The 27,501-nt window shown below is 44.6% G+C and overlaps 8 non-coding genes across 8 annotated transcripts; 3 read left to right on the forward strand and 5 right to left on the reverse strand.

Annotated features, from left to right (window-relative positions):
- Positions 1-8,875: 8,875 nt before the first annotated feature.
- Positions 8,876-8,947, reverse strand: TRNAP-AGG (transfer RNA proline (anticodon AGG)). Its single transcript has one exon. It is a non-coding gene; the product is annotated as a tRNA-Pro (tRNA).
- A 913-nt stretch (positions 8,948-9,860) lies between these two features.
- On the forward strand, positions 9,861-9,942 carry TRNAL-AAG (transfer RNA leucine (anticodon AAG)). The gene has a single exon. It is a non-coding gene; the product is annotated as a tRNA-Leu (tRNA).
- Positions 9,943-13,371: 3,429 nt separating this feature from the next.
- Positions 13,372-13,443, reverse strand: TRNAP-AGG (transfer RNA proline (anticodon AGG)). Its single transcript has one exon. It is a non-coding gene; the product is annotated as a tRNA-Pro (tRNA).
- Positions 13,444-13,770: 327 nt separating this feature from the next.
- TRNAT-UGU (transfer RNA threonine (anticodon UGU)) lies at positions 13,771-13,843 on the reverse strand. The gene has a single exon. It is a non-coding gene; the product is annotated as a tRNA-Thr (tRNA).
- An 8,464-nt stretch (positions 13,844-22,307) lies between these two features.
- On the forward strand, positions 22,308-22,389 carry TRNAL-UAG (transfer RNA leucine (anticodon UAG)). Its single transcript has one exon. It is a non-coding gene; the product is annotated as a tRNA-Leu (tRNA).
- Positions 22,390-24,924: 2,535 nt separating this feature from the next.
- Positions 24,925-25,015, reverse strand: TRNAY-GUA (transfer RNA tyrosine (anticodon GUA)). Its single transcript is given in 2 exon segments — positions 24,925-24,960; positions 24,979-25,015. It is a non-coding gene; the product is annotated as a tRNA-Tyr (tRNA).
- A 682-nt stretch (positions 25,016-25,697) lies between these two features.
- Positions 25,698-25,770, reverse strand: TRNAT-UGU (transfer RNA threonine (anticodon UGU)). Its single transcript has one exon. It is a non-coding gene; the product is annotated as a tRNA-Thr (tRNA).
- A 1,659-nt stretch (positions 25,771-27,429) lies between these two features.
- On the forward strand, positions 27,430-27,501 carry TRNAP-UGG (transfer RNA proline (anticodon UGG)). The gene has a single exon. It is a non-coding gene; the product is annotated as a tRNA-Pro (tRNA).

The following is a 27,501-nucleotide window of genomic DNA, read 5'->3' on the forward strand; positions in this document are numbered from 1 at the left end:
AAAAAAAAAAAAAAAAAAAAAGCCTGGGGTAGTTAGCCTAGGTTTGGTGAGGTGCTCCAGGGTTCTGGCTTCTTCTCTCTCAATGTGTGGTTTCCGTGTCATGGTCCAGAAGGCTGCTCCAGACACAGCCATCTGGTCTGCAGTCCAGCCTGCAGGGAGAAGAAAGGTACAGAAAGGACATGCACTGTCTTCTAAGAATGCATCCCAAAGTCTCACAAACTATTTCCAGTTATATTTCATTGGCAATAACTTGGTCAGATCCAAGTGCAAGGGATCCTGGGGAAATGTAGGGTTTATTCTGGGTGGGCATATACCCAGCTAAAATTCTGATTTTCTATTACTAAGAAAAAACGGGAGAAGAAACACTGCAGGGAGTTTCCTGGTGGTCCAGTGGTTAAGACTCCGAGCTCCCAATGCAGGGGACATGGGTTCGATCCCTGGTCGGCAAAGTAAGATCCCGCAGGCCCCCTGGCTCGGCTGGAAAACAAACAAACAAACACTGGAGGACCACCATGCCTTCAGGCAAACACTGTTCTGGAAAACATTAATGAGTGTGCGTCAAGAAAAAGTTTCATGATCTAAAGTTTGAGAAACATTGTTCATTATATTCCTTCCTTTGCAGAGTCACAAGATTCACAGAGCATGAGATTCTGAGAAGCCCAGCATTACAGTTTCATTTAATTCAAGATTTTCCAAATTGATTTGAGCATGGAGCTTCATTTGAGGGACACCACTATTAACAGCCTAAGGAACAGGGTTCTATGAAAGAACATTTGGGGAAATGATGCATGGGATGAGGAGCCATAGATGGAAAACTAGGAGCCAGGTATTTGAGTGGGAACAAAGGAAATAATAAGCAAAAGGGAATGTAACCTGAATAGACCAAGTTTTTTAGATCTGGGGGATTGCCCTCCCTTGTATAACAACAGTCAAACCCCATCCTTCATTACTACTAGAACTCTAGTTCCCTTCCCCCAATGTTTTAGAAGCTCTCTGAGGAGTGCTTTCATCTCTTGTCCAAAACAGATGCTCTGTCTTCCTCTGTTCATGCCTGGCTTCTCATAAGTGCTTGTCCGTGGTGCTGCAGCTGTTTCTGGCCTGCTTCACCCTCCTCCCAAAGCCTGGATACAGGCCCCGCCCTATATTCGCTAATGCATACTAAACACAAGGAGAAGGGGTTTAGCAGACTTCCTGAACATTTTTAATTACAGAAGAGAAAAAAAACTTAACACTGTTTCATACATCTACTAGTCCTACCATCCATCAGCTGGCCCTTCACCAGGAGTCCTTTTCAAATTGTCCATTTTCTTGGCCACTCTGATACGGGGTATGCTTACTCCCCTTATCATCCCTGACTTTATATGTGCTGGACCCCTGCCCATCTATAGTAGTGACCACAGAGTTTCTATGGAGGACGGCCTGGCGGGGGGGAGGTGATCACACCACAGATGGAAGCGAGGGGCCCTCTTGAAGACACATCTTCTGAGTGCTTTCCCGTAAACCTGAGGAAACACAATTTGCCCACATCAAAGGATGGGAATGGAAGGAGGGTGGGGAGCATATTGTGGGAGGGCTGATGACCTCACCATCAGCCCTCAGTCACTCCTTAGTTGGCCACTGCCTGGCTCCCACAGATTTAAAAAAAAAAAGGTGAAGGTGGTAGCTTCTAAGTGAAATCCATCAGAATCCCTTGGCTGCTGATAAAAAATACAGAAACCTGGGCCTTACCCCAGACCTAATGAATCAAAGTCTCTGGAGGTGAGGCCCTGGAATCTGCATTTGTAATCAATAGCCCATCTCTGGTGATTATAATGCACCCTGATGTTTAAGGATCACCACAATACATGAGCCCGAATTGGTAAACAGCATAATAATTTCTAGAGTTGCACCCATCCTACAACTAAGCTGACTTTTCCATTATGATGTGGATTATTCAATACCCCAGTAGGAAACCCCTGCATCTGGATTACTTCCCTGGTTCAGAGCTCCCACAAGACAAAGGGTATGCACATGCCTCATATTGCAGGACTCAGGCAGCTCGTCAGAGTTCTCCCTCCCTGGACACTGGGAAGACCTATGTCCCAAATACACCATTGGAGGAACAAGGATTGGTCTGTATTTCTTAGTTATAGTCCTTAATTACCTGTGTTCAAACCAATTCATAGGGATCCTAGAGATGAGCTGGAGTGATCTGGGCTCCACCAGGAAGGTAGATTCCAGGGTCAGGCAGGGGGAAGGGAGAAGTGAGAACGTGTCTCTGGCTTGGGCAGGAGTGGGGATGACCGGCAGTGAAGGAGCTGAGAATACCTTGGATTCAGGAAGGTCGTCGTTTAAAGCAGAAAGTATTTCCCTCCCCTCTGGCTCCCACCATTCTCTATCCCTCTTTTCCTACTTCTCTATTATCCAGATGCCACCTTTTAGCACCACTCTTAAGACAGAAGTTTGGAAGTACCTCTGGGTTGGGATCTGCTCTCTTTCCTCCCTGTTCAGTTTCACTAAGAAGCCGCCCCAACTATCTTCATCTACTACCCTGGTGTGGACAACAGTCAGAAGTTAGATAGCTCAAGCTTCTTTCTAACCTTGGAAGTGGAGCTTGCCCATGAGGAAATTCATGCTGGTTCCCACAAACTCTCAGGCATTCGATGTAAGCCCATGTATCAAGAACCATCTCCGGGCTTCCCTGGTGGCGCAGTGGTTGAGAGTCTGCCTGCCGATGCAGGGGACACGGGCTCGTGCCCCGCTCCGGGAAGATCCCACATGACACGGAGCGGCTGGGCCCGTGACCCATGGCCGCTGAGCCCGCGCGTCCGGAGCCTGTGCTCCGCAACGGGAGAGGCGACGACAGTGAGAGGACCGCGTACCGCAAAAAAAAAAAAAAAAAAAAACACGGAGCGGCTGGGCCCGTGACCCATGGCCGCTGAGCCCGCGCGTCCGGAGCCTGTGCTCCGCAACGGGAGAGGCGACGACAATGAGAGGACCGCGTACCGCAAAAAAAAAAAAAAAAAAAAAAAAAAAAAAAAAGAAAGAAATATCTCTAAGTGCTGTGCAAAGGTCATGGGTATTTATCAGTTCCTCCAGGAATCCTTTGAATTAACAACCTCCATCTTCTCCCTGAGTCTCCATATGAAGCCTTCCTTCAAGCTTCCTGTACCCAACTTAGCATTAGTGATTACTGTGTGGTATGGCAAAGGGTGTATTTGGCCTCCTGTCCCCTGTGCAGTGTGTCACTGGAGAGCCAGAACGATGTACTTGCTTGCTAGATCTAGCACACTGCCTGGTACTCACAGGAGATCAAAAAAGGGTAAAGGATTTCAGATCTTTTTCTTTTGCCACTAACTAGCTGTGTGATCTTGGGAAACCCATGTCACTTCTTAGAGTCCAGTGTCTTTATCTCTAAAATGGAGGTGGTAGAAAAGAATGAAGGAAGAATTTGACTCTACCTTTCTGCTGTCGCAAATGAAGGCTTTGAGCTACATTTAAATGACCTCAGTGACTATCCTCTTAAGATAACGATTCTCTGGCTATCACTTCTATTTCCCCCCACCTCCCTATATCAAAGAGACACCTCCCTAAATCAAAAACGCTATTGAAAAAAAAAAAAAAAAGACATGAAGCACCCCTGTTCTGGAGGGGTTGATTGGCTACGCTTGGCACCTGCAGAGCTGCTTGCTAGACAAGCTGTTAATGGCAGGAGTCATGCAGTACCTTCACAAGGCGCTCTGGGCGCTCTTCCAGCTGCCCTCCCACTACCTCCCTGTCTCTGTCCAGGTGAGGTAGACAGACTGGAGCTTGCATATATCCAAGAACGAGCTGCTCCTGATTTGGGCAGGACATGTTCTGAATCAGAGGCTGTCATCAACCTCAGCCTTGCAGGTACAGCCCCAGGCTATTCACACAGGAGCAGGGAGGTCCTGTACTCCCTTGGGGGCAAACCAAGCCTTGTGTGTGTGTGTGTGTGTGTGTGTGTGTGTGTGTGTGTGTGATTTTACTTGTATTCCTGTAATGACAGCCACCAGGTGATAGGCCAGGGGAGATCAGGTTGAGGGGAGGTTGCCATATCCATATCAAACAGCTGCTTGGTAGGCCCTTCAGTTTCCCACTTCTGAGACTGCTTTGATCATAGCGTACCTGGCTTCTTATGTGTGTCCCCAGGCTGAGCCCTCAACAGTTTCCTTTGAATCCTCATCGAGGAAGGAGCATTAACCCAGCTGTCCCCTACAGCACCTCCAAACACATTCACAGCTTTCCTGCCATTCCCAGCTCTGATCTCCTCTTGGGGGCCAGTTCCAGCTTCGCTGAAAATCAGATAAGATTCCTTGAAAGCAGATGAATGATGGCTAATCAGCAAATAATCACCAAGGCCCTAAAGAACCCAGATGCAATAAAAAATAAGCAAACAATCAAAACCAAAAATAAAACCCACCACCAACAAAAAAACACCCTCCCTTTTCAGAAGTCTCCAGCTAGAGCAAACTGAGCAGTGGCCTGGGAGTCATGCAAGCGACGTTCCTATCTTCATACTGGCTTTGCCACTAACTAGCTCTGTGACCCTGAGCTTAATTCCACGGGCCTCACTGACCTCCTTTGAAGTGGCTCTGGGAGCTGGCAGAGTTGGTGGAATGCACGAGATAAAAACAGAGAACAATTTTAGAGTGGATAACACGCATTCGGTCGTAAACTTCCCTGATGCAGGGCTCTGTGCTTGCTTATTAGAAAGCTGAAATGGGGGTCCCCATGGCTTTTTGTGCAAACCCTACTATATCACAGTAATCTTTTTAAAACACAAATCTAGTTCTGTGCCTGTGCTCTCCACCCACACACCCACCTAAACGGTGTCAATGGGTTTTCATAAGTCTTTTTTTTTTTTTTCCATAAGTCTTAAAATAATGACCACAGTCCTTACCGCTGCCTACCAGGCTTTGCAAGGGAGCCTCACCCAAACCACTCTTCCTCCCTCTCTCTGTCTCCTTACACTCCCCTTTTCAGTTTCCTGAACTCATCAGGTTTCCTCCCAACTCAAGGTTTTAGCATCTAGTTTCCTCATTATGTTCCTTACTCCATTCACCCCTCCCCATTCTACCTGCTTAAATCCTATGTGTGCCTCCTTTCCTTAGACAAGCCTTCCCAGAAACCCCAGGGGAAGTGAACAGCCTCTGTTTTGCTTGTGTCACACTCTGTACTTTTCCTTTGTGGCCCTTATCACTAGCATAATAAATTAACTGTATTTCTTGGTTTTTGAAAAACTATTTGATTGTTTCATGAGGGCAGAAACCACATCTGTCTGGTTCCCTGAAGTAATCTCTGCTCCAAGCGTAGTGCCTGGAATACAACAAATGTTTGCTCAAAAAATACTCTTTAAATACTGATTGAATGGAAGAATCCATGAGTAAATGTCCTAAAAGAATTAGATTTTGCTCTTTAACAATAGTATCAAAAAGCTATCCTTTGCAAAACTTAACAATCCTTTTTGATACTTTTGGTGGGACCCTGTAGCACCATATGGACATAAGGTCAGAAAGATCAATAAAAGGAAAGAAAAATGTTGATTCACTTCTACTTGAAGACTTTAAATCTGTGATTGTCACTCTTAACTCTCACCTTTAGCTGTTAAAGAGCAACTCAAGAGTTTTGCTAGTGGATGCTAGCTCTGTTTTCTGCTTTCCTTCTATAGCCATGGGATGCCATCTACTTTAATAAGTAGTTCAGCTTAATCCCATGAATACCATCTCCCTGGACAATAACACAGTTCTCTCCCCTATAAGTTCCACCTGCCTATAATGCACATGGAAGGATCAGCAAAAAGTAATGAAGTCCCTAGGAATTCATTTTTAATCTGCAAGACCTTAAAGGGAAGACCCGTGGTAATATTTGGTTTGTCCACAAGGGGGCAGATTTCAACTTGCCGTCATAGCTCCCGAGAGCAGAGACACTTTGCCTATTCATATGTACTTTGTGACCATCAACAGCTTTTCACCCCGTTTCATATACTCCTGCCGGCATTCTCCCCACATGTGAGCAATGTCTCCTTAGGACTCAGACTCAGAGTGATCCCTCATCACAAAACCTGGTCAAGTGAAGTTGATGAAGTCCTGCTGGGTTATACATCTCCTTCCCTAACCTTCTTTTTCCTCTCCTCTGCAGTCTCCCTTTTATGGACTTTTGTTCCTCATCTTGTTAAGTCACTTGTTTTACATACTCTTACAGAATGGCTAAATGCAACCCTACAGAGTGACCTCAAAAAACCATCTGGTTCAGAATTTGCCCAAAGCCATGGAAGCCTGAAGCAGCCCTGTACTTCAGCATCTCTGCCTGGAGAAAGTTTGCAACAGAAGTCAATGGTGCTGATGCGTGATTTACAGCTGCGAGAGCCTACTTTGTGCTTTTCTTTATGTCCAGTTGGGAGAACTTTTCAACCCTTCTGTAAAGCATTTACAGGTCCATACTGTGCCTGAGAAGGAGAGCTGCTAGAGAATATATTTCAGGCATGGCCCTCCCTCAGCCTTTCCCAGGATGGCACACACAGTGGATAACCCACACTGCAAGAGCCCTCTATTCAAGTCCCCGATACCTCCATGCTCCTTACTCCCCTCTGTATCTAGGATCCGGGATTCCTTTTTGATTTAAAACAGTTCACACAGCGAATTCCCTGGCTTCCAGTGGTTAGGACTCTGCTCTGTGGCAATAAATAAATAAATAAGTAAAATAAAACAATTCACACAATTCATTAAACAACTATTTATTGAGTATCTATTAGGTGCTAAGAACTGTTCCAGCCTCTGAACTGGAGGCTTTGGCAGTAAAAACAACAACAACAACAACGATGCCCTGTTCCTGGGGAGCTTCCATTCTAGTGGGTGGGGAGGGAGAATTCAACAACAGCGAGAGCAGCAGCAAAAGTCAGGTGGTGGTACGTGCAAAGAAGAAAATTAAAGTAGAGAAGGGGAGGTAGAGAGCAAAGGGGTGCTATTTCATGCACAGTGGTCAGAGCCATGCAGATATGAAGTGGGTAAGATTCAAAGCAGAGAGAAGAGCATGTGCAAAGTTACTGAGGTGGGAATTTCTGAGGAGTACTAGAGGCTAATGTAGTGGGAAGGCAGTTGACAAAGGGAGAGACGGTAGGAGATGAGGTCAAAAAAGTGAGGGGAGTCCAAGAAATGGCGAAGTCATGTAGAGATTTTTAAAGCCATGGCAAGGAGTTTTAATATTATATGAAATGAAATGGAGATGCATCCAAGGATTTTAAGCAGAGCAATGATCTGCTCTGTCCTAGGCTTTAATAGGATCATTCTCTATGTTAGCACCAACTTCTTGTGCCCAATGCAGTGAGGCCAGACAAACTGAAATGTCGGAGTTTGGAACAGGGTCACGCAAGGAGCCGCCTGGCTCTTGCTCTAAAATATCCGAGCTCCCTGAAGGGTTTCGGCAAAGGATTTTTGAAAGCCAGGCGAGGGAGGGTGGTCGCAGGGTATGTGATCTGCTCATGCACAGTTCTCTGATTGGCTGATGGTGACGAAACAGAGCGGTGTCACAGGGGTTAACATTATCAGTCCTTAGGCTCCAGGAGGCCTGGGGCTGTGTGCTCATGGTCATCAAGTAGTTAACATCTTCCATTTGGTGGCGGGTTTTCACTTCTGTAAAACAACTCTGGAAATGTGCATCAAATACTGTTATCTAGGTACTTCAGAGAGGAACTAAAGCAGAGGATATGGGGGAAGGCCTGTCCCAGGAAGGTCCCATAGGGTCCTACTTGGTTACATCTATGCTATGTTTAGAATAGACACCAGGGCCAACCAGGGAGGCTTGTTAAGGGGCTACTGCAATAGTGCAGGGGAGGGGTCGTGGTGCCTTGGATTACAAAGGTGGTGGAGGAGGTGGTGAGAAGTGTTTGGACTCTGGAAATATTCTAAAGGTACAGCCAACATCATTTGTTACAGGACTGACCGTAGGTTATAAGAGGAAGCACTAAAAGATGATTCCAAGATTATTTGTTTCACAGTTCTTCCACATGTCTGAAGAGGTACTAGAAGTTAAATACTCCGGAGAATAATTAAGAGTGAGGTGAAAAATACCTGTGGTTTCTAGGTCTTGTTCATCAGGTGAGTCAGGGCACATCAGACTGAAACAAGAGAATGTGATCACTGCATACCCAGCAGGTAGGGAGCAAGTAGGGGTGAAAGGCATAACCATGTGGGGACCCCATCCTCAAAGACTCCAATGTAATTGGTTTGGTGTTGGACACCGCAGTGAATGGTTAAATAGTTTTACAGGTTAAGCCTAATCTGCAGGCAGGCTTGAGCGTCCCTGTTGAGAAGTTCACTCCCAGGGTGCTGCACTACCGGCGACTCCCGCACCCCGACGCACACACCCAAGGGCCCTGGAATGTAAGGCTTGACTGAGGGAGGGAGTCCAGGCTTTCTTTGACGAGACACGTCGTCGCACTTGCTGACCTGCGAAGGTCCCAGCACCCAGTGGGCCCCCAGGCTTACAGCGGAGGAAAATTGAGGGTTATGCGAAGCTGTTAATATAAAATACACCTCCCTAAGTCCTGAAGGAACAATTCCTGGCTAATAACAAAAAAACTACAAAAGAGAAATGATGGTTGATTTTAGAAATAATGATTTCGTAGAAGAAATACTGTATGAAATATACCTAATAACATCTATCATTTATCCTCGTGAATTAATAATACAAGGAGCATTGGTCTAAAGATACATATAAATCTGCAATAGTGGAGTATAAACTGGTGTTCATACTGTAATAGTAGCTACATAGGGTGCTTGCTTAATGAGATGGCGTTTAACATCAGTAAATCGGAGGCTTTATGGGAGGTAAGGTAAAGACCAAGACCGCTGGTTAGGAAAAAAAAAAAAAACCAGGGCTCGTCCGGGATTTGAACCCGGGACCTCTCGCACCCTAAGCGAGAATCATACCCCTAGACCAACGAGCCACATAAACTTCATCTCGATTTCTAAACTTTAGTATAGAAACTTTTCGCGACGTCCATGGTTGTAAACTCTTCTTTTACCAACTGTGGGCATGGATGACACCTAGTGGAGGAACAAATCACTGCACGCTCTCGTCCAAATTCCCGAATGCAGTGCCACACATCTTTTTCAGGAAAAAAGATTCAGGATCAACAATAATTGCGCTGCATGCTTTCGCTTCCGAGTGGGCCAAAGATGCTGCGGGAATGATGGCAGGCAATCTCATCAGGGACAGTCACAGGCTGAGGGGTTATCCCGTGGCACTGGGGAGGGAAGAGGACCCGCGTTCCCAACAGGGCGTCTCCCTGACGGGTACCGACCCCTCTGCCCGCTGTCGGCCGGAGAGCTGGGCCCAGGTCCGGAGGCATCTTCTGGCTTCGGCACATTACTGACCTGTTCCTGGGCTCGGCCAGGCTGGGACGTCTCTGGCCCTGCCTTACATGCTATGGAACTCACCGCCCGGTGAGCTTCCGCGTTTCCTCCGGGAAAATCCAGGCGCCTTCTTTCCGCAGGACCCCAGACTCGGCATCTCAAGTAGCGAAAGCTCTCGCCGTGTGGCGCCCTCCGTGGAGAGCCCGCCCGAGGCCCGAGAGGACCCCGACTCGCCCGGGTGACCAGCCTATACTGGGCTCCGTACCCGTTAGAGCTAACAAATGTTGTCGGGTCTCTCGAGACTCCCTGCGCTTGTGTAATACGACTCTTTCCATCAATATCAAGCACTGTGGCTTCAAAGAAGAAAGAAAGCAAAACAAATCGGGAAGAAAGGGGGAAAAAAGAGATACGAAGAGCCTCCCCAAAAGAAAAATATGTGAACCATGTGGCGTGAAGGGGAGGAGAGTGAAGGGTACAGGATATGCTTGCGAAAGTTTAGTAGAGGGTAGCGTGGCCGAGCGGTCTAAGGCGCTGGATTAAGGCTCCAGTCTCTTCGGGGGCGTGGGTTCGAATCCCACCGCTGCCAGTGTTTTTTCGTAGCGTCTTGAGTGTCACAGCCATGAATGCGCTGGTCCTGCCACTTAAAGACAGAGTTTCTTTACTTTCCTCTCTTGTCCAACCGCTTGTCTATACTTGATAGAGAATCTGGGTTTGCACTGTTTTGCGACTTCTCATGTTTTCTGGGTCTTTCATAAGTCAAAGTTTTTTAATGATACACAATAACACCATCGTAAGATCATAATAATGCCTTTGAATCCATGGTTTCCCATAGGCAAGGTGCTAGGACTTTAATATAAACCTGTAAGCTTTGCTTTGCCTTTCTTCACTCAGCCGAAGGGCATATTATGAGCACTTTTATTCTTATTGGCACTGCTCTACTGCTGGGGGGTAGAGAAAAAATGAATAAAACACGATGCCTGTCCCTAAGGGAAGCTCACAAAGCACATTGGAAAAGTAAGCCTACTATTTGAAAACGGTCTCGGAACCGTTTTGTAAGACATCATCAAGCAGAAAACAAAGGCAGCGTAAAGGAAGGCAGTGCAGTGATGTGGTGTGGGTGTGGAAACGCCGGGCTCCGCTGCTGCTGTTAGACCACCAGTGTCCTATTCTCACACTACTAGCTGTGTGGCCTTAGGCAAATTGCTTATCTTCTGCGTGCTTCGGTTTCTTCATGTGTAATATGGAGATTCCTCATGGAAATATTATAAAACTTAGTTCACACATGTAAGGTGCTTAGAACAGAGTTTGGCAATCAAAAAATGTTAAGTGTTTTCATTGCTTAAACACATCTTTTGCCACATTTCAGACCACAGGGCTGTCTCTTTCCTTTCTCCCATTTGTGTTGAAATTCCACTAAAGATTAGATAATAAAAGATCAAATTGTCCACAGAAAGCTACAGTAAAAATGTAGAAATGTGAAAGTCCTGTAATTATCAATATAGATATTTGTCATTCTGCTACCCACAGAGAAGCAGTTTAGTAGTTTCTTATTGAGGAGAAGCCTGAATTGGGTACTTGGGCCAAAGTGGAGAGACGAAGACTGATTTAGGCTCTCCATTTGTATTGTAAGCCAAAACCATGGCTGCTGTCCTTTGGGAAGATTCCAATCTGACTCTACAAAAGCCAAAAATAAATGCTGTTTAATTGTGGCTTCTGGAAGCCAGCAGGTGCATCCAGGAATATGGTAATATTCATTCATTCATTCATTCATTATTAATCACCTACTATACATTGTACACAGGGCTAAGTGCTAAGGGTACTGCAGCGAGCATAACAAAATCTTTTCTCTTGTGGAGCTTACATCCGAAGAGGGGAGGAAAGAGAAGAAAAAAAGAAATAATTAAATGTATATAAATGTGTCAAGCAGTGATAAATGCTGTGAAGAAAAAATAGATTTGTATAGGGGCTAGTGACAATTGGGGGCTATTTTGGAAAGAGTTGTCAAGGAAGATGTCTCTACAGAGGTGGCGTTTGAGCACAGAAGGAATAAGAAACGAAGGTATACAAATATCTGAGGGAATAATATTCCAGAAAGAGGAAACAGCAAATGAAAGGTCCATAATAGGAAACAAGGTCCATGTACTTGAGGAATAGTAAGAAGGCCAGTGTAGCCAGAAGAACGAGTGAGAAGGAAGAGGAGGGGATAGGAGTTGGATCAGAGGGATAGTCAGGGCCAGAACATGCAAGGGCAAGATCGTGGATTATATTCTATGTGTGAGAAGTTACTGGATGTTTTTGAACTGAAGAAAAAAATTTTTGTTTGCTTGTATTTTAATAGGATAATTCTGGCTGCTCTCTAGAGTAGGGAGTAGAGAGGAAGTAGGAAGATGAGTTAGAAGGCTGTTGTGGGAGTACAGTCAAAAGATGAAGGATAGTTTGGACTAGGGTACTAGCAGTGAATGCGTTGGGAAATGGATGAAGGTAGACCCAATAGGATTTGTTGGTAGATTGGATGTAATGTATAGGGGAACTGGATGAATGACGGCTCTATTTTCTGAGACATGGATGGCGGTGGAAGGGCAGTTGGAAGAGGAGTGGCAGGAGATCAGGAGTAGTGTTTGAGACATGTTAAATTTCAGATACCTATAACTCATTCACGTGGGGCAAGCAGGTGACTATATGTACAAACCTAGGTCAAGGCTTATGATACAAATTTAAGGATCATCAGTATAGAGACGGTATTTAAAGCCAAATGATTGGATGAGTATATGTAGACTGATCCAAAAAGGAGCACAAGAAGACATCTGTAATTTGACAGTTCAGGAAAGCAGGGGCCAGCAAAAGAGACTAAAAAGTAGCCTCCTGAAATGAGGAGTATAGTATCCCTATGCTGTTGGGAAGTCAAGTATGATGAAGAGTGAGAACTAACCTTTAGATTTGGAAACAAAGTCATTAGTGACCTTGACAAGAGTGGTCTCCACGGAGTGGTGGAGACAAAAGTCTGATTATGATCTTGAAGGACTTGGAGATGCTATGTTTGTATGCTGATGGGAATGATCTTGCACACTGAGAGAAATAGCTGTTTTGTGTTAGGGGTTGTAGAAGGGAATGTTGATTGCAGAAATCAAGCCCTTGAGTAAGGGAGAGCAAAGCGGATTTATCTGATGAGAAAGTGAAGGAGTTGCCTTCAATAGGAGATGAGAAAGATGAGCCTTGAAACCGGAGGGAAGACAGAGAATATGAATGTGGATGTCGGTGAACTGGCTGCAGGAAGGGGATATAGTTCACTTCTAAAGGAGTTATTCTTTTCTGTTAATAGTTATTCACTTAATAAAGGAAGTTGATAAGGGTCCACAAAACATTTTTTAAAAATTTAGCCTTTAAAATTTGCCTTTGGGGATTTACATTCCCTCCTTTCTCTGCTGCTCTGCTAGAGTTAACAGAATTCGTTCCCTACTTCGCAGGAGTGTTTTGGTTAAAAGAGGCGGAGGTGGGGGGGAGGAGAAAGAGAGAAAGAAAAGACACGACACTATATGATAATACATAAAACTCTTTAAAACGATAATTATCACACTCATAAAATGGTGATTATGTTAGTATGTTTGAGATCTCAGTTCCCTCGGGGAGGAGGGGCGGGGGGGATGGGGAAAAGACCCCCCGTATTTAGCACTATTTGAAGTTGCCAAGCAGTCTCCCAAACACTATTTTATTTTACTGAACGGGGTCCCTGGAGGTAGGCAGGGAAAGGGAACGTGTTACCATTTCCATTTCACAGACGATGCACTGAGAGGTCAAGAGACTTACCCGCTCTCGGAACTGCCACGTCCGCCTACCCGCCGGGGAGAGTGGGGAATCGCTTCGTCAGACAGAATTCAACTGATAACTTGGAGCTGCCCCTAACTTTGCTATTTCACATCCTGGGGGCCCTTTGCGCAACTTTCCAAAGCAGAGTACACAAAATGCGGTAACAGACGTATATTCAATAAGTTAATTATTTATTAGAAACAGGAAAACGGGGCTCGTCCGGGATTTGAACCCGGGACCTCTCGCACCCTAAGCGAGAATCATACCCCTAGACCAACGAGCCACGGTGCTCACTTATTTTAAATCAGCTTCAAGGCTCACGCACGTCACTAGGCGTTTCTCAAAGAAATGTGAGTTTGAGAGCCTTCTACTGGCAGGAATGCGTGTTTGTTAACCCAGCTCGCACAAGCCTCACGCCGCCGAGAGGCATTAATCAGCTGCTATGGTGGATCCACACCGGGAGAGCACCAGGGGAATTATTATGCGTCCATTTTGCCTGAACGTCTCTCAGGCGCTGCCGAGGAGAGGTGATATCTGCAGGGCACCTCCGCGTTGACACCGTCTTCCGGGCCCTGCCGCTTTGAGGCCTCGGAAGGAAAAAGGATTCGAAAGGCCCCAGCGAGATTTGAACTCGCGACCCCTGGTTTACAAGACCAGTGCTCTAACCCCTGAGCTATGGAGCCTCCACCCGGGATGATTTTCTCTATCTTCCAGGTTATAGATGTATTCACTACGCCTAGCCTCTGTTAAATGAAATGGGATTTTGAGCCAGGCAAAAATCCAAGATATTCTACAAAATTGAAACTTTTCCGTGTCCTGTCAACCTCTCGAAAAGGCTCCACTTGGAGCAGAGCCACTACTAGACTGTCTTCTAGTCCCTTATCTTGATACTCTGCTGAGACATCGACGCCTGAGCCTCTGGTGCCCAGTAAGGATGCATAATACGAAAACTCTAGATATCTGGGCACACGGGAGACCCACCTGAGAATTAAGAGGCGCATATAGAGGTTATCTGATGGGCAGGGAGGTTATGGTGCACTCCCTTCCCTTAATATAGAGGTAAAATCTGCGGAGAAGGAGAGAAGAAGTTTACCACGTGGTTTTGTCCTTTCTGAACAGAGCCCCAGACCCTTGTTTGTGTATTGGAATTAATACCTGTCACTCAAACAAAGGTCCAGGGTTAGGAGCAAGCAGGGAAAAGAGGTGCTGGGGAGGAAGATTTTAATCCTTCCTTAAAGACATGGATTTACATATATCTTTGGTTTGAAAATAATACAATTTTTTTAAAGGATTGTGTTTTCACTTTTTAGAGACCCTGTTTTTGTAAGCTAGTAAACAGGAACTAAATTTTTATTTATTTGTTTATTTAAATAGGTACGAAAAATCTTGTACCTATTTCTTACTGCAAATATAGTCATAGACTAGAACACTGGGGAAAAGGCACTGATTCATGCAAGCCCAAGAAGTGAACCACTTCTGTTTAGTAAGGTTGAGATCCTCTGACCACAGGCCTGCTAGTGTACTCACTATTTTTTAATGTCATTTGTCAAAGATCATGAAGTCTGTAAGAAATCTGAAAGCTCATGGTTCATTGTCTCCTTTCATTTTCGTTGCATAAATGTAAAACATGGTGACACTGACCTTACAAATTTATAAGGAAGAGAAATTCCCTATTTAGACAGATAAAGTAAGGCCTTTATGGCAGATAGTCTAGGTTCAGGGATGAGTCATGGGGAGGCATCACACTGTTGTCCTAAGGTGAGATGAAGGTGTACAATTGCCCAGGGCCAAGAATGTAATAGATCTTCTGTGGCTTGACAAGAACTGCTCCTCCCAACACTCCTTTGGTGCTCAACCTTCAGTCTTTCTACACCAGGCAATATCCTCCACTCCCCCAGCCCTCCACCCAAGAGAACTACAAGGCTTTGTTTTAACTGACTGCTCTGCCTGTGAGAATCAAGAATCAGGTTGCTGTACCCCATTTGCCTACACAAGGCATTTTACTGGAGGAAACCTCCAAGGTGCTCAGCATGATAATCTCTTTGAACCTGAAGACAGACATCATAATTCTTAAGGAAACAGCAGGAATATCAAATCAACACTCTGAATCATGGGCGATGTGTTATGTTGGTGAGTGTTACACTGAGTATGTAGTGTACTGGTTAGAGAACACCTGGGGCAGTTTTTCAGCCTTGCAGAGTCACAGTGACCTAGTTTTGTAAACAAGCGTTCATTATTATCAATCATCTTTATTATCGTTACTATTTTTGAAGAGACAGGCCTTCGCAAAATTGCTAGAGTCAAAACGCTCTCCCCCGCAGCTCTCTCATCCGCTCCCCCTTGCTGTTTCTCCTCCTCTCTTTACTTGTTATTCTCTGGTTGTAGTCTTGGCTCCTTGGACCTTTTCTTAGAATCTGTTTCCTCATCCTCACCTGTCACAATTCAGCAAGCTCACTTCTATTCCACCTATCTCCTATCCCTGAAGGTTGTCCAGGACCTTAGGTCAATCTCCCTCATTCTCCCAGCCACTGCCCACCGCTCACTTTGGTTGGCCTGTCTGATTCTAGAAGGTTCCAAGAGTCCTTCCCACTAGTTTATTAGACCCAGAGAGCAACATCAAATATGGGCATGTACCAGTGTGCTCTGGACATCAGAAGCTCGTCTCTGAAACAACTTGACTCTAGTAGAGATCTTAGGAATATTTTTCATTACTTTTGTGTTTGTATTTCTTCCATTTCCCCTCAACTTTTTTTTTTTTTTTGCAAAATTTTAATCCTAGAGTGGAAATAAATGAAGACCAACTAAATGAGAACAAGCAAAGGCTATTTATTCAGAGCTTGCTGTAGCGAGGGAGTCAGCCACCATCACTTGCATTTTGGCAGAGACTCAAAGGTAGACCCAGGAGTGGAAAAGCGTTATAGAAGAAAAAGGGGAAGGCTCAGTTGCCCTGATTGGAGGCTGCTGGCCTAGGGAAGCTGCAGGTGGGTTAACTAGAAGCCAGGTATCCTATGTGATTGGTTCGGGATGCGTATTTGACTTTGTCTGGTTGATCCTAAGTTGGAAGCAGGGACTATTATCAGGAAGGCTGTTACTAATCAATTCCTGGCCATTTGGAGCTGACTGTTACAGGGGTTATTGTTTGGCTTCCCGAACTCTTACTAAACATAGTGGCATAGTGGTCAGAGTTCCTACAAGTCTGACTTAAAGATGGTAGGCTGGCTTCCTGAGCTGGTAGATAATGGATTGGTTTCCTGAGCTGATTTCTGCAGGCTGTGGGACAGAGTTCCATTATTATATATGGTCTGACCTTTGTCCATTTGTATATTCAATCTGCCCCTAGAGGAAAGTTGAAAAAAACAGTACAATAATACCTGTATACCCCTAATTTAGAATCACTAATTATTAACATTTGCCACATTTACTACTTGTGTTGCCATAGTGTGTGTGTGTATGCATATTCATTCTTCTAAGTTTATATTGTATTATTACAAAAGGAAAAGATATTTTCTTTCATTCAAGTGCAAGCTCCCAAGAAACAGGGATAATAACCTTGTTTGTTTTGTATCTCATATCTATGATCCTTCATACCTAAATACCTCAACAGGCATCTCCCAAAATAAGAATTAAGAATAGAAGCATAACTTCAGTACCATATCACACCTAACAACATTTATAATAACTCTATATAATCTAACAGTCCCTATTTTCAAATTTCCCCAATTGGTTCCCTCTAATTTTTTTAAAAAAATCTATATTCAAACCATGTTTCTCATTGCATTTAGTTTTAATGTTTCTTTAGTCTCTTTAAGTCTAGAAAATTCCCCTTCTCTCTGCCTTTCTTTTTTCATGTCAGTTGTCTTACAGGAGGTCTCACATTCTAGATTTGTCTGATTATTTCCTCATATTAGATTCAATTTAACATTTGATTTTGATTATTTCTTCATGACTGGATTCAGCTTACATATTTTTGTCTGAAACACTACCTCACAGATTTTTAATACTCTGAGGAACGCAATAATTTTCCAGGACAGATGTCTAGGCTGTAGGAAAAATTAAATTTTTAATTATCCAAGCAGAAAGAATGAAGTCTAATAAGATTATTTTATCTATTTGCATGAAAATGCATTGTGTACCACTCAAGGAGCTTTTGTTCATGAAAGAGACCTCCTCTTTTTTTTTTTGAATTTTATTTTATTTATTTTTTTTATACAGCAGGTTCTTATTAGTTATCCATTTTATACATATTAGTATATATATGTCATTCCCAATCTCCCAATTCATCACACCACCACCCCCTCCCTGCCACTTTCCCCCCTTGGTGTCCATACATTTGTTCTCTACATCTGTGAAGAGACCTCCTTGATCTCGTTGGGTGAAGACCCTGTAATTTTCAGCTTCATTGACCATAAAGTACCTTAAAAAGTCAAGGGTTAATATAGAAAAGTAGGCACAATTACCAGAGTCCAGTCAATTATTCACCTTAGCAACATCCAAGTACATCTGTGGATAGGCAGACTGATTTCTAAGGTACATAGATTATTTATCTAAAATATCAAGGAACATGGCTTTGTAAAACTTTAACCAAAAAAAAAAAGTTGTACTTGCCTCAATTTGTGCTTTCTTAAATTTATTTTCTTCAGTTTCCACAGACCTCTCACCCTTGGGAAACTGAGGCTGCACTCACTCTGGCAATTCTCAGTCACTACTTGTGTTACCACCTAACCACTCTGTGTGTGTGTGTGTGTGTGTGTGTGTGTGTGTGTGCGTGCATGCATATTCATTCTTCTAGATTTATATTGTATGTATTACAGAAGGAGAAGGAGATATCTTCTTTTATTCAACGGCAAGCTCCCTACAAGCAGGGATATAACCTTGTTTATTTTCTGCACCTCCCCAAACCTGACGAAATGGTGAGTACAGATTTATCTGGTGGATGTGAAGTGGGTTGTGTGCTACCTTGAAGGGCCAAAAGAAGATCCTATTTCTCAGTTTCAAAATGGCTCTTGGTAGATGTTCCCCACTAGCCTAATCCTAAGTGCCTAAATCCATTATAACCACTCTTGTGTGTTCAAGCTGAGCAAGATTTGAGCACTTGGTACTCTGCTGTATTGGAGTCAGAAGCTGGGAAAGGTAGTAGAGAAATCAAAGAAGAAAATCAAGTGTACATCAGACTTGATCTTCTTAAACCCAAAGCAGCCAGACTATTATAATATTTTGCAGGGACTGAGTCAGGGCAGGGGAAGGAGGTTATTGCTACCAGCAGGATGAACAGAAACAAAGAATAAAGAATGTCTCATAAACTTCATCTTGCCATTCTGCTGACCATGACCTAGTTCAGGGTTGCATTTCTTTTCACCTGAAGCTTGAAGAGGCAATCAATCTGGTGAGATTGCTTCCTTTTGTCCCACCTCTTCCATAAACTCCAGTAAACATTGTAAGGACAAATAAAAATTTAAAGTAAGAGGCTTAATTTTCCCTGTTGAAAATAAGGGAAAGTATTTCCTTTCCCTTCTCGCCTTTTTCTTTGAACAGTTATTTTAGAAAATTCCTAAGTATAAGTACATTGCAATACTTTGCATTAGTGTAATGGTCAATGTGATAAACATATGAGACCACTAAAAAGCTAAGTATTTAAGTAGGGGCTCAATAAATGCTGAAAAGACTATCTGATACATCCATCAAAAGGAACATATTATTTACCAGTATCTAATTTTTAGTAAGATTTTTATAGTACATGCAGAAATGAGCCAGACCAATACCTGGATGGCTCTCTACTGGAGCTAGGGAGAGAGATTTATAGAGAGACCTCCTATAAGACAACTGCCATGAAAAAAGAGAGGCTGAGATGAGGGGAATTTTCTAGATTAAAAGAGACTAAAGAAACATTAAAACTAAATGCAATGAGAAACATTGTTTGAATCTAGATTTAAAAAAAAATTGGAGGGAGCCAATTGGGGAAATTTGATTACATAGAGTTATTATAAATGTTGTTAGGTGTAATATGGTACTGAAGTTATGTTTCTATTCTTAATTCTTATTTTTAGGAGATGCCTGTTGAGGTATTGCATGTAGTGCAAGTCTGGTGGAAACTTTCAAATGCCCTAAATTGAGCATAGAACAGTTGAAACATAGATTGAAACATAGAGTACTTGTAAAAATTCTCTAACCTTTGGGGAATTTGTTAAGATGCCAATTCATAGGCCTGAGGTTCTGCATTTCTAATCAATTACCAGCAGATGCTGATGCTGCTGGTCCTTAGACTACACTTTGAGCATCAAGACTTTGAGGTAGATTTCCTGCTTTTATATAAATTTTCATCACCTGGACTATTGCCAAAGTATAGATAGCAGGAAATCTAAGGTTAAATTTCCAGTAATATTGCAGAATGCTAGAGCCTAAAATACTAGTATCCCACACTGAAAACTGAAGGAATAGGCATGTGCCAGACAAACACAGCACATTTTATCTGTATCAGGCATCATTCCAAATGTCTTCAGATAATGGACAATTAAGTATTTGGCAAGGTTGGCACTCCACTAGGAAAGCTGAGACTTCTGGCTTTCAGGTCTCTGTGTAATCCAATGGGTGGTCCACTTCTGTGGGGAATGGATCAAGGATCCTCCCCCAATGAAGGATCCAGTAAGGTCAAGGCAGGCAGTGAGTGCTCAAGCAACATCAGGTGATTGAATAGGGGAAGCCATGCACACTGGTTAGTAAAGTAAACTCAGCCTGGGATAGGAGAATGTGGTACTTTGTCCTGATAAGAAAGTGTTTTGAAGTCTGGCAGTTTGTGGAGCCTGAACATGCAGCCCCCTGGGATCAAAAGGAGCTCTGCTATAATGATCAGGTTCTTTCTTGTTAGCTGGTTCCTTTTACTGCCTGACCTAGCACTAAAAAAAAATCAAGGGCTCAGGTCACTTCCACCTTATGAGAATCTCATATTTTTTTGAATCCATATTTTTAAAAAGAAGTCAAAACATTTACAGAAACTGTGATTTACTTAAATGTGCATGTTTATCAAATTAGCACTAACAGAGACTTAAATATGACTATATAATCTCATTTGATCATCTCAGCAAAAGCCTCAATATGAGGCTTCCCAAGACCAACCCATAGACCCTGAGTCTCTTGCCTGGTTCATTACTAGACAAAATAGTTCAATAAATATTAATATTTTAAATATCAATACTTGTTCTCTCTCCTCCCATCCACTCCCTACCTCCTTTGAAGGAATAAAGAGCCCCAGCCCTTTTCTGTCTTTTAAATTGATGCTTCCTCATCTTACGCACAAAAGGTGCGTGGTTGCACAGAATTTCTAGGTTCTCTCCAATTTGAGATTAGCATCAGTCTTTCCATTGCTGTGGCGTGTTGCAAAGACTTGTGTGTACTGCTGAAGGCAATAAGCTCACATTCGCTTTTATCTGAGGATTCTCAAAAAGTGTGAAAACACAAAGTGAAGTTTCTCAGAAGTCGTACCCTTCAGCCAAAGGGGCTGGCGATGGCTACTTGAACCCCCCATCTCCAGTGATGTGGAACATAGAAACCACACCTTTGCCCATTCCGCTAGACTAGCTGGCCTTCGCCGCTACCATCTCCGAGCGTGTGCCTCGCTCCTGACTCCCGTAGCTTCTGGAGAGAAAGAGAACTTAGTTGGAGCCCAAGGGTCGACATCCAGCTCTGCCCCGGGAGCTCAAATTGCCTATCAACTGGGACCAGAGGGAGGGAACGAGAGGACGAAACTGAGCGACCGGGATGGGCATAACCCGGTGTGGGCGGGGGTGAGACGGGGGCGGGGTGAAGGGGACTTGGCTCAGAGGGCAGCCGGGACTGGAGGGGGTGGAGGGTTGATGGGGAGCCCGAGGAGAGCCCGCTTCCGGCCTCGGTCCCTGGGAGCCACTTCCTAAACCGGCCCCAGCCTTCTCCCACTCGCCACGCCCACTTCCCGGCCTCGGTCCTAAATTCATCCGGTGCTCCCTGAGCCCTATTTCCAAGCAGCTTTTCTAGTACTTCTTTTCTGTTCGTCGGCCCCCACCCCCTTCGTGGAAGCAAAGACGGGAACTAGCAGGACCTTCGCCCCGTGAAGATCCAGTGAAGAACAATTTTGCCTCTCTCTAAGCACCCTTGACCCCGACCCCTCAAGCCACCACGGAAGGACTTCGGAGAGCCCCTGGGCAAGGGGAGGCAAGAGCAGGGTGTTTCTATGAGTGATCGAGGAGGAGAGTAAGAGTTAGGAAGTTAGGAAACTTTAATTAGACTCCTAGGAGAATTTCTGCATCCGGAGACCCAGACATGGCCAATCAGAAACAGCAAAGAAGAATATATGTAACGTGTAACCCAGGACTTTTAGCGCCTAGTAGAGGTCATTGACAGGTACGAGATCCCACTTGGGTGCTGGAGATCCCCGGGATCACTTCTGCAACTTTACTTAGGCTTCCCTCTACTCCATTCGAAAGAAACGGTATGGAGCCTAGTGGATCCAGGACCCCAGAGAAGCCCGGGACCCACTCCTTTCCAGTGTGGGGACGTTCTTGGATGTAACCACCCTCTGGCAGTCACCCTGGTCCCTACATAAGGGAAATGGTTCAGAGGCTACATGCGCATGGGTCTATCCCAGAGTGCTACTTTCAAGAAAATTAGACCCAATCTCTCCATTCTGACTGAATCTGCAGGGGATGCGACCAAGGATTTTCTTTTTTATCGGTGACAGGCTTACCAGATCTGTCAACGGAAGGGGGCCTCTTACTGGATCTCCAGCCCCATTCGCACCGTGAGTTTCACAGCCACAGACCAACGACCCAACAGCGAGGAGTTCCTTATTCAGTCTTCTGTAATCACTTGCAATAGGTCGCCAGTGAGATGGGTTTTTGTTTTTTGTTTTTTGCTTTTCCCTTTCGGCGTGGAATTGCCTAGGTTAAAGAAAAGGCGGAAGTCTTCAAAGGATATTCACGCTAATATCATTGACCACTTTCTAGCTCACTTCCCAGGCCTGTGAGAATGCGATGATTTCTACTCTCTCCAAGTTTGCTCAGAACCCTAGGGGTAAATGAAAACAGTGAGGGAGAGCCGACTAACCATGAAGAAAATTCAGAATGTTGAGCCTGGGGTCGGTAGTAAATAGCTCAAGGATGAAAAGTTGCTATCGCATGTGGTAGTGTGGCCGAGCGGTCTAAGGCGCTGGATTTAGGCTCCAGTCTCTTCGGGGGCGTGGGTTCGAATCCCATCACTGCCAGCTGTGTTTTAGTCTAGCTGTAAATCCGAAGTAATACAGAAATTCCGATAAATATGCCAGAAGACCTTCTTTCCTCCAGCAAGAGGAACCTTCGATTACCGAATGTTAAGTCGGGTTACCTTGGATTCCTCCCGACATCCTCTGCCGAAACTAGGTGTATGCACCCGTTTCGACTTTTCATTGTGTCCAAGTTTTTGTGTTCCCGCAATGGGGAATTCTTTCGGTCCTCCTCTTCTAAAACCCATGCTCACATTGAATCATTCTCATGACCTGGCTTAGGCACCATCCTAGAAAGTGTCCCGCAGCCTCCATCAGCCCGCCGCCCACACTGGTTTAGGAGCTGCAGCTCTGTGATCGCGAAGTAACCTGCACAGACCCGATTTTGCTTTTAATCACATTACTTTTGTAATTGAATATGATGAATGAATGAAGGCAGAAAGCCACTTCCTACCAGGCTTCCAGCTGTCACTCAGGCATGGGGGTGTAGTAGGGCAGGTAAACGGTTCTTTTGAGTTTGACTTTGCAGGTGGGTTTGTGATTCCAAAACACTTCAAAGCTGATTCTTGGCTGACTCTGTGCGTCTGGCCCAGTGGGGTGTGCTGTGAATGTTGGCTTAGCCACTGCTCTGCCCCTTCCAAGTGAATTCACTTATCTTGGAGACTGTCCAGGTCTCTGAGCAACCCAACTGCGATACCTGTGCAGAACCTAACTCAGTGTGGGAAAGAGGAGCGGGTAAACTCAGGGTCTATTTAGTGGTGCCCTATCAGAATGGTTGTCCCACTGCACTTCTCAGCCGTTTCAGCCCGTTATCCCACTGCAGTACTCACAGATTTGGCTGTACAGCTCTCTCAAGGAGGTACGAATTTCCCTGCAGTGCCTTGAGGAATCAATGAAAGGAACAGAGCAGTAGACTAGGACTCTGTGCAAGAACCAAGGTCTAGGGATTTTTTAATGACACTTTTTAATTCTGCCTTCCTTTTTATGTCTTTCCCCCTCCTCAATCAAAAGCCTCTTCTGTGTCCTCCCAGACCCACTCCCATTTCACTTTGATGACTCCTCCAGACCAGTTCCTTTCATTTTTTACCCACCTTAGGCCCCTGAGGTCTTCACAAAAACAAAAAACAAAACAAACCTCTAAAGTCCATAGTTTACATTAGGGTTTATTCTTGGTGTTGCACATTCTATGGGTTTTGACAAATGTATAATTATATATATCCACCATTAAAGTATAATACAGAATAGTTTCACTGCCCTAAAAATCCTCAGTGCCTCACCAATGCATCCCTCCCTCCCCTTTAACCTCTGGCAAACACTGATCTTTTATCATCTCCATTTTGCCTTTTCCAGAATGTCATATATTTGGAATCATACAATATGTAGCCTTTTCAGACTGGCATCTTTCACTTAGTAATACACATTTAAAGTTCCTCCATATCATTTCATGGCTTGATATCTCATTTCTTCCTGGTGCTGAATAATATTCCATTGTTTGGATGTACCACAGTTTATTTATCTATTTGCCTGTTGAAGGATATCTTTACTGTTTCCCAGTTTTGGAAGTTATACATACATAAAGCTGCTATAAACATTCATGGGCAGGTTTTTGTGTGGACATACGTTTTCACCTCATTTGAGTAAGTACCTAGGAATGTGATTCCTGGATTTTATGGTAAGAATATATTTAGTTTTGTAAGAAACTGCCAAAATGTCTTCCATAGTGGCACAGCGTATTTTTAAACTTCATTTTGTAAGGTTAAAACACTGTTTTTTAAAAAATTTAATTTATATATGTGGCATATTTTGAAAAAAAATACCTTAAAGTAAAAAGAACACAATTTACCCACAGATAAACATCTTTTGCCATATTTCCTTTTCTCCAAAAATGAATGATAAATTTCTAGAAGCAGGAAAAGAATACCTGATCAAACACAATGTCTTTTTAAGGTTCCTGATTTATAATGCCCAACTGTCCTCCAGAATGCAGTGACATTCTACAAGAAAGTCCTCGTCACTGTATCCTGCCCAGTACTAAATAATAAACACTCTCTAATTTGGTGGTGCAGCAATATCCCCTAGTTTTAATTAGTATTTCTTATTATTGAAGGAACATTTCCACATGCATATTTTGCCTTTTGCATTGCTTATTCTCTACACTGTTTGTTTACATTCCTTTGAAGAACAGATATTTCTACAGTATTCTCTTTAAACCCTGAATTGCCCAGTATAAAATATTCACGGTAAGGGAAAAGTGTAGGGATGGGGTGGGGTTGAGGGATGTTACCCAATATTCAGTCAACGCTAGCTGGTCTTCAAGATTAGGATATAACATTCAAATCTAAAAGGGGAACCATTAATTCGTATCTCCTCTGTAAATCGAATCACGTATACTGCATGATCACAAAAAGGACACACAAAATTGTTTCATAGTCTGCAAAAAGCTGTTCTTTTGTTGCCTGAAAATAGAGTTAAAGTAAATGTTTTACAGTAGTTGGTTTAGGAGGATAAAACCTGGTGCGCAGCAAAATACCACAAACTTCCTTCGAGCCGGAATCGAACCAGCGACCTAAGGATGACAGCAGGTAATTACCTCTACAGTCCTCCGCTCTACCAGCTGAGCTATCGAAGGACACAGTTGAGTACGGTTAGTGTCAATTATTGAGCATATATTAACAGCCAGTGAGAGGCCTAGCTTCTTTGTATTTAAAGTTCGGGCTCAAGTTGGAGGTCAGGAAGTCTCCAGAGAGTTGAACCTCTGGTGAACCAAATCCAGGGAGCAGCCGGGGCCCGAAGGACGAGGAGTCTGAATCCGAGGAAGTAAGCGATAGGAACAGAACAGGAACCATCCGGACTGGGTGTATCTGCGTAGCTTCTGGACTAGGCTGTCCCAGAGTAATCTGCAAACCAGTTCTCCCTCCAGGAGCACAGGAAAAACTGGGGCGCCAGGCAGATTGCAAGTGGAGAAATGCACAGAACGCCACGCTCCAGCGGCAGCCGGGGGATCATGGCCATCAATAGGCCGAGGCTAATTTGCTCTTTTCCGTAAACACAGGTGTGTGTGGACTCCGCCAAGCCCCGGAGTGTTCTCGCAGAGACCTGAGTAATCTAGTTTCTCCACTACTTACTGAATGGTACAAACACCTGGCTTTTCCCCCCAGGATTATAGTGCTCCCAATCGTATAATCTTTCGTCCCAAATACTCAGGATCTGATTTTCCCTGAAACATCACACAGTGCTTGCTTGCTTTCAACAGTCAGTGGACGTAAGAGAAAAGAAGAGAAGGGTACCAATTTTGTGAGAAGAGCACGAACAGGCTCCAGTGAGATTTGAACTCACGACCCCTGGTTTACAAGACCAGTGCTCTAACCCCTGAGCTATGGAGCCTAGCCACGAGTCTACAGCTTGTGTTGAATTCCCTAAGTTTTAAAAGCTGCAGCCAAATGGCATATCTAAACAAAATTTAATAAATACTTAAAAATTAAAAGGAATTTCCTTTGAAGGAAGCTCTTCTTTATACACGAGGAAGAAACATGTTCTTGACTAGGCCCAAACGGGAATGTAAGGCACTGGAAGAGCCCTGGTAGCGCCTACAGTGCATGCTCCTCAGTCTCAGGCCTGACAAGTCACTGAACTTGGGCAACACCAGGGCCACGAGCGGAGCCGTGGGGTAAAGTGGGGTAGGTGAGGGTGCCTTACCGAAGAGAAGGATGCGCGACATGGCATCACGTCTCTGTCTCCTATCTGCTTGGATTCTTAAAGTAACTGCTCCAGCTCTCGTAGACTGAGATTAGGGTTTGTTTGTTTGTTTGTTTGCTTTTAAACGGGGGCGGCCTTCTTGAAGCCAGAACTTACCCCTTGGACCCTCAGAATGGAGGGGGCGGGGGGCGAGGCAGTGAGGATGCGAAGGCAATCCAGGCGTCCAGGCCGCCCCCTCCCACGACCTTTCAGCGGAGTCAGGTTCGGTCATAGTCAATCTGGGCCTGAGATTCCTCCAGGTTTCCTGAAGCAGAAACTGGCTTTAGAAAAGGAGTAACCTTTCCCTCGGTCCTTTAACACTCTGCTAACAGCTCGGAGTCTGAACGGTAGCTGCTTCTCTCTCGGCCTCCGTGCTCTTCTAAATGCCCAACCTGAAGTCCAGAATCAACAGAAAGTGGCGATACGTTGGAGGGCTGGGAAAGGAGCGCTCCCCTTCTTTTCTGTCCCGTCTTAGCCCGCGCAGCAGTCTGGCGCGGATATTTAGCCATTCATTCAACTGTTATTTATCGAGTTTGTCCCCTACGCCAGGAATGGGCTCGGTGCACGGTGAACAGGTGTGACCAAGCCAAACAGGCTAGAGCCCAAGAGCGTCGTTCCCCAAGCAGAAGGCACTGCGGCGTAAGAACAACGCTCTCCCTTCCCATTGCACCCACCACCTTCTAGGTGATAGAGAAGCGGGCGAGGGCAAGCTTCTCTAGAAGAGGATATTGGAAGTGGGCAACTCTCCCGGACGGTTGCCATGTTCTGTGCGCCCTTGAAGGGTGCCTTAAATCTAGACCTATAGTACAAAGTTCATTAAGTAAAGCTGAAAGGAAACAGCAAGAGCATGTTACAGGGTGTGAGATAGCAGGGCAGGCTAAGACAATGGTTCTAGGATTTGACCTCAGCAGGGGCGTGGTATCGAGTTCCTCCGCTGCCGCACCCTGGGGAGGAGGGTCTTTTGACGAAATCAACGTTTTGGGTTTGTTTTGTTTGTTTGTTTGTTTGTTTTTGTCCTTACTTGTCCTCCATCCCCAGACCACCTGCAGTGGTGCTGGTCCTAACCCTGTAAGTACTCGGGCCCTCGCGAGAGGGTCCACAGGTGGACTAGCAGCTCAGCCTGAGTCCCATACTGAACATTCCTACCTCTGGAACGCTGTAGCTCAGGTTCCTCCGAATCTGCACGGTGACGCTCTTGGGGTCTGGAGGAAATCGCTGGACTTAGGAGAGGAATCAAAAACGGTCCTCAAATATTGTGATGCAACTAACAGAATGTATGAATATTCCTAAAGGAACGTTTTCGAGCGTGGCTCGTTGGTCTAGTGGTATGATTCTCGCTTTGGGTGCGAGAGGTCCCGGGTTCAAATCCCGGACGAGCCC

The sequence above is a fragment of the Physeter macrocephalus genome, chromosome 11, assembly GCF_002837175.3.
Source record: "Physeter macrocephalus isolate SW-GA chromosome 11, ASM283717v5, whole genome shotgun sequence".
Taxonomy (NCBI): Eukaryota; Metazoa; Chordata; class Mammalia; order Artiodactyla; family Physeteridae; genus Physeter; species Physeter macrocephalus.